The sequence below is a fragment of the Monopterus albus genome, unplaced genomic scaffold, assembly GCF_001952655.1.
Source record: "Monopterus albus unplaced genomic scaffold, M_albus_1.0 scaffold18.1, whole genome shotgun sequence".
Classification (NCBI taxonomy): Eukaryota; Metazoa; Chordata; class Actinopteri; order Synbranchiformes; family Synbranchidae; genus Monopterus; species Monopterus albus.
This window is the reverse complement of record NW_018127898.1, coordinates 9,303,914-9,310,136: the sequence shown is the minus strand read 5'-3', so window position 1 is coordinate 9,310,136 and position 6,223 is coordinate 9,303,914. Positions and strand designations below refer to the sequence as shown.

General features: G+C 39.3%; 1 protein-coding gene across 2 annotated transcripts in view; it reads right to left on the bottom strand.

Annotated features, from left to right (window-relative positions):
• The window catches only part of cntn6 (contactin 6), a 165,949-nt gene that overhangs the window by 135,065 nt on the left and 24,661 nt on the right, over positions 1 to 6,223 (bottom strand). The window contains exon 1 of one of the 2 annotated variants that reach the window (XM_020592951.1): positions 4,735 to 4,934. The exons of the other annotated variant lie outside the window; for it this stretch is intronic. The gene's annotated coding sequence lies outside the window, so the exon portion shown is untranslated. Of the gene's footprint in view, positions 1 to 4,734; positions 4,935 to 6,223 lie in introns of those variants that run through there. 2 annotated transcript variants of the gene reach the window in all.

The window sequence follows — 6,223 nt, the reverse complement described above, 5'->3', positions numbered from 1 at the left end:
ACACATTATACATAAACAAAATGTATGGCTCACCAATCTCCTTGTATTAATACGAGCATACGGTAATGTCTGCTCAGAATGGCGCACACACAACGCAGCCGTCTTATCTCTTCAACACACAATGGCATGGTTTTAACATAACACTCAATTTAATTTCTCATAAAATTCAACAAAATAAATAGGTGTAACCATAAAGTTTTACCTTCTGCTTCTCGCTCACCAACGAGGTAGAATTCCCCAATTCACTGCTGGCCCGGACACGAGTTAATGGCGTCAGCCATTAGCTACTATCTTTAGCTCACAGTGCTTTCACTCGCTACCACGACAAATTTTCAATTGGTGCCAATTCTTTGTCTTCCTTTCCCTCGTGACTGTATCCTATGGAAGCCCATTCCCGCCAGTTAAAAGAGAAATAAAACGCTCTAAGTCGTTATTTCTACTTAGCTAAGTAGGAATTCCGACATATTCGTTTCAGAATTCCGACTTAGATATGTCGGAATTCCTACTTACACTTCCCTAAGTCGAAATTTCGCCTTAGCTAAGTAGAAATAACTAAATAGCTAAATCGAAATTCCGACTTATCTATGTCGAAATTCCTACATAGCTCAAAGTATCTTGACGTAAGCCTGTCAACCGGAAGTAGTTATTCTTCTTCGTGTTTTGTCGCGGAGACTGAGAGCTAACGCTACAGCACCTTTCACACCACACAGTTCAGATGGATGGAATAATTGAAGATTATTTCAGGCGTGGGTCCTATCCAATTTCAATATTAAAGTGTCTTTGGCCTTTTCTGCTCACACTACCCAGGTAAACTCCCAAAACATGTAGCTATTTTATTCTCTGTCCATACTCCGTTTTTCTGTTCTGCCACACCCCTAACTCTACCCAAGGGCGTAACTTGTGAGGCGTATCTCACCTGGCCCTGACAGTTCCTGATTGGTTTTGTCACTTATCAATCCTCTGTTCTGAGCATTTATTGCTTAACTCTTCTACTTATTTCTTTTCCCATATGACAGTGGAAAATGCACAACCCTTCACAATAAAGTTACCTCTATGTATCACTGAGTTGTTTTTTTTATTATTATTATTATTTTTTTTAATAACCACATCAGGTGGGTTATATAAGGATCGTATTATGTAGTTGTTTTATAAGATGTCTCACTAAAAGACTTTGCTTCAAATCAAGCACCATGTGAGGCAGCTGATGAAATGCAAGTCATTAGATTTATTCAAAATGCTGCATAACACTTGCCAACACATTAGACTCTGTGTACTGACAGATGTCAGTCAATCAATAATCACACTATAATCTTCACACTTCCTCTCTGATTCATCATAAATTGGCAAAAATATAACTAAATAATGAATCAAACACTGTGTGCTGTCTCTGGCGTGCATTTTTTCATTAACTAACCAGAGACGTATTGACCATAAGGTCGTTTTAGTAAAGAAAAACGACTTTTAATCCAGAGCCTGTGGGGTCCCTTTGGTGTTATCAGGTTACATTTGATCAATATCTCTCCATTCACCTTTTCCTTATGGCTATAATACATATGTCCTAGAAACAATCTGGCATTGCTCCAAACAACAAGGCATAATGAACCTATGGATTCAAACATTTCAAAATATTAAAAATTAGCCCTCTGCCAATATGACTAACTTTGTTACCAGTGTTACCAAAGACAGCTGATTTCTAGTCCAGAATACATTTGTAAGACTACATCTAACTTTTAATAAACTATTATTAGAAATATTACTATTGGTTGTAAATGGCCAAAAACCAAGTGCCAAGAGATAAGAAGATAAACTATGACACAGTCATATTATATTGTATTATGTTGACCAAAATTCTACATTAAAAAAAAACTGTACTTGACAATATACAAAATGAATTATTATTGGCTTGGTTTTCATATGTAAACAGTAGTAGAACCCTTCATTAGCCATGTATGAAGTTGACATGGCTGATATTTTTGTCCCTAAAGCAAAAAATAAAAAAATAAATATAACAAATGTAATATCAAACCAATTAGCTGAAAGACACTAAAAGGGTGTACAGATTGGGGTGATTATTCTCTGTGGGTTGATCATTGTGAGCAACCTTTCACATAACATTTCATTCACTGTTATGATAAAAGTATAACCTCTAAAGTTCACAACACTATATAATCAGAACCATCACAGTCACATTAACAACACCATCAGTACTGACCAGGAAGAGTTTCTAAGCTTCTTGGCCACAGACCTTTTCCTGAGTAGATACTATATTAATAGGGCTATATCAGTTGGTTTGGGTTGGATATACAGAGTGGGATGCTTCTTCTTTTACAACTGACCCTCCACACAACTTTAAATTACAGTGATATTTACTTTAATCATACTGCCCAGTTCTACTGTTCAACAGATTTGAATGGTTACATCCACAGTGTGCACATGATTTTTATATACTGTACATGCAAGATCATAAATTCTGTATTTACAAGGTGGCTCTGTAATTATCTCATACCAGAGGTGTGGTGGCGCCATTTAGACAATTTCCACATGCAGCTTCACCTTTAGGAACAACACGGCCGTCACTGTTACTGTGCAACTTAACAGTAAAATGCAACATAACCCTGTCACAGTAAACACTGGCTGCCTGTCTGGCTGCTGGCCATGGAAAGTATTTTCATGGAGAACAGAAGCGACTGACAGATGCCTGAGCAGCACCATGGCATTCATCAAGGCATCTGCAGACTGTGAATACTGAGGTCGCCTCTGCTTGTATCCACCTGCAGCTATTAAGACTGCCAAATCCCAAGCATGAGAGAAGCTGGCGGAGGCAGTACTCCAGTATCACAGACCTGACCCTGCTAGTCAAACCACCCCATCCACATCATACATCACTGTTATCTCTATCACCCCTGTGAAGATTAGCCTTCAGCCCAAGACCCCTACCTGTTCAGAGTGCTGCTGGTGAGCAAATAACCCAGGCAACATGAGGTGATAACCCCAAAATACAAGCTTTCTGCTTTGAAATCTGAAGGGATACACTAAGATGCCTTTATTTCACACTCCAAAATCAATGGAGTACGCAATATACAATAATAATAATTAAAAAAAAGAGTTAATTAATTGGACTGCTATTTGAGGGCCAGGGATCTTTGCGTGGACTTGCATCTTGTCAAATTTGCCATTTATATTTATCACAGTTATATTTTCATACAGTTTATTTCACCTTTGTGAAATAAAATAATGGTGGATTAATGGATGCTCCCTTTGCTTGAGCTCCCCAGATACACCAACAAGCACACCCTGGAAAAAATGTATGTTCATGTTACAGACAACGAGAATGTAAAAAGTAGCAAAGAGCCTTAACTTAATGTTGGTGTATCGACTGCATTTTTTTGCAGACTGCCTCCCCTTACTGTTGGACCATGATAAAACTACACTGTTATGAAGTGTTTATACGCTGCACTATCTGTGTGCTTTGAATGACGGGAACTATAGTGGCTGAAGTCTGCTTCTGTCATTATGTGGTGATGAGGATATGAAGGGGCCCATATGTATTCTCTAGATGACCCTCCTGAGAATAATTGACAGGGCTGCATGAACATGGCAGGTTTATTAAGTCAGTGCATAGAAATTAAGCCACAGAGAGGCATATTAATCATCATTCTGCTGGACTAAGTGACAGCAAAGTGTGATCATTGAATAAAATTTGAGAGGAAGTTTGCATTTGAATGAAAATGCCTAATAGCATATTTATTATGCTGTAGTACCTTCCTGGGTGGGAAAGGGGTGAGTGAGTGGATGTGAGTGTGTGTGTGTGTGTGTGTGTGTGTGTGTGTGTGTGTGTGTTTGGGGTAAGTTTTATTAAAATTATTCTTGTCTATCAACACAAAAACAAAGTGACACAAATGGCTCCGGCCATCTGAAGACAGAGGTTAGATACTGCCTACAGCACCTCAAATATGAGATAAGCATCACAAAGCTGGAGGCACATCCAGGACACATACACAGTCACTAGATGAAATGCTGTAGGTGTGCACGATTGTGTCACCACGAAATGGTGAGCTTTTGAAGCTAATTCGTTTTAAATTACTTCAAATATTGTAAACTAGAGTATATCTGATGCGAAATAAGTGCGCTTTGGAGGGGAAAGGCGTCATTTCCCACATCCATTTCTCACAGTACTACTCATAATTAAACGAGGATAACACCAGAACAAAGAACAATCACTTAGCGAAAGTCTGCGTTCACTGGTCTCTGTAGGTGACTCCTGCGCTTCAACCTCATCATGGAAATAGTGCTGGAATGAGGAGAGACAGCAAAAGGCGCACCTCACCACTGCCTTTACCACTGTACTCTACAATGTATGCACAACTCATGTGCATCTTGAAAGGGGACTAATTCTTTCACACATTAAAGGTAACCTTTCTCCACAACACGGGCTCGGAAAGAAACAAAACCCTGTGCAGCGTGGTGAATGCGCAAACGCATCACGTTTTGCTCCTGTACACTGCTGGCTGCTGAGTCTTAAATTAAAATACCTTAAATGCGCTTATTTTGTGATATAAAGCACATTAAATACCCTCCTATTGACTAACGTTACACAGTGCCTATGCAAAGGTATGGCAAAAGAAAGGCAATGAGTTATATGAACGCTGTAACGTGCAGGCAGAGAGGATACACATCGAACTGTAAAAGATCGCACACTATTACGTGGCACAAAAACTTTGACGGATGCCTTACCTGTTCAAAAGAGGAGACACGACAGGAAGCAGAGGACACGGGACTCAGGATGTCGAGCGAAGCGCAGAGCCCCACAACCTGCACTGTGGGTGAAAGGGCTGCCAGGCGTCAGGCGTCCCAGCAGTGAACTCCAAAGTGCGTCTTTTTTTCCACGCAATAAAGGACAGGGAGATTCTGACCACTCCCACTTATAATCAAACAAATTTCAACAGTTTTCTCCTCATCAGCACGACATCTCACCCAAGGTTTATGTATAGCCTAAAATTTGGTGGCATGTGTGATTTTATGGCGACAGTATTCTGCAGTGTGTGTGTGTTGGGGGAGGGGGGGAGAGGGGGGGCAGATCCGCAGGTCATATAATAGACAATATGTGCATCACATGCTTTCAACGCATGGATCACTTAGGCTCTGGTGTGCATTTATATTATTTTAACCCTTAGATGCAGGTCGCTGAAAGTTAACTTCTTCATAAGTGGGTGAAAAATGAAAAGTGTTCAAATTAGTGCCTTTTTTTAGATTTTCTATACATTATCCTATGTCTTGATAATTGGCTAATAATTATTTGAATTCTGCACCAGTATTATTTAAAGTTCATCTTAAAGCATGCTAATCCTAGAGTCTGTCTGCCTAAAGCTGTGTCTACACCGCAAGCATAGTGTGCAGCTTGCCAGGGGCTCATGTTTGTGTCTACACCAGGCACATGTTCACTCACTGGAAGCACTTGGTGTACAAAATGCACAGAGAGGAGCCTACCGAGACACACTGGGAAAGGGAAAATGGCAGTCCAAAACTGAAATAATAGACAATGAAGGAACTGCTGGCTACACTGTACAATATATCCAACCCATGGTAAAATACAGCAAATGTAAACTACACACACTTTAAAAAGAGCTGCATGTTCAATAGGATTGATGATACAGAATCATAGATCATGGGTTTTAACTGTGTTTACTTAATATATTTCTCTATTTTCATGGAGTTTTGGATTGAACTTGTGAGGTTTCATTGTTTTGCTAGATTCTGTTGAGCGCTGTGTGCACATAGCTTTGAAAAATAAACCTCAATAATAAAAATGTGCTTCAGGAAGCAGCTACATGCATAAAGAGCGAGTGATAATCTGGGCAGTGTAAACATTAGGATTGATTAATATAGGAGCATATCAGTTGAGTGATGCGTACCATATCAAAAAACGTAGGTGAAATGCTGGTGGTGTAAACACGGCTTACGCCATACTACCCAGCTAATTAAGCTACTACTTAGTTAAACTTGCAGTAAGAGGCAAAAGACAAAAGTTGAGTTGGATTTTAGCTTTCAAGCTAATGTTGGTCTGCTGTAAAATCAAGTAAATTAATTATAATAGCGCTCTGTATCATAACTGTAAACAGCTATCAGTTTTATGATATCATAGTAAAAATATAGATGCTTAAATGTTTCACATGTAAAATTCCCTTGCTCTGTAGTCAGGTATTATGATGAGAAACTGAGATGT